Genomic DNA, 501 nt, shown 5'->3' on the forward strand with positions numbered 1-501 from the left:
TCAGGGCCACCAGACGGAGCTACGGGGACAGCGGGTGGCAGCGCATGGGGGGCCGGGGCTGCCGGGGCACGTGCCGTCATCCCGCACCCCATGGGGCACTGCAGTCCCCTGGGTCGGGCATCGAGGTTTATACAGACCCACGGACACGGGGGGGGCTCCCCGAGCACCGTGGGGTTGGAAGGGGCCAGGAAATGGGGCAATGCTTACAGAGGGCATCCTGGGGGCGGTGGTGGTCGGCAGGGTGCCGGGCAGCCCAGCTCCTTCCTCCTTCGGGACCTGCAATAGTGGGGGACACCTGGGGGTCAGCAGTCTCGGTGCCCAGGGTGCATCCCCCTCCTCATCCCACTGCCCACCCCGGGGGTCTCCCTGGTGCCACCTCCATCCCCTCTGCTCACCAATGAGTCTGCCCGGGCCCCTGAGGGTGGCTCTGTGTTGGTACCTCGTGTCTGTGCCTGCTTCGCCTCCTGCACAGAGATGGGAGGGCAGTCCCAGGGGTGCACC

At 68.9% G+C, this 501-nt stretch overlaps 1 long non-coding RNA gene across 1 annotated transcript; it reads right to left on the minus strand.

Annotated features, from left to right (window-relative positions):
* LOC109364567 lies at positions 1-481 on the minus strand. The gene is made up of 3 exons (XR_002110478.1): positions 396-481; positions 208-276; positions 1-19 (listed from the first exon to the last, which is right to left on the minus strand). It is a non-coding gene; the product is annotated as an uncharacterized LOC109364567 (long non-coding RNA).
* Positions 482-501: the final 20 nt, after the last annotated feature.

Source organism: Meleagris gallopavo, unplaced genomic scaffold, assembly GCF_000146605.3.
Source record: "Meleagris gallopavo isolate NT-WF06-2002-E0010 breed Aviagen turkey brand Nicholas breeding stock unplaced genomic scaffold, Turkey_5.1 ChrUn_random_7180001870269, whole genome shotgun sequence".
In the NCBI taxonomy this organism is placed as follows: Eukaryota; Metazoa; Chordata; class Aves; order Galliformes; family Phasianidae; genus Meleagris; species Meleagris gallopavo.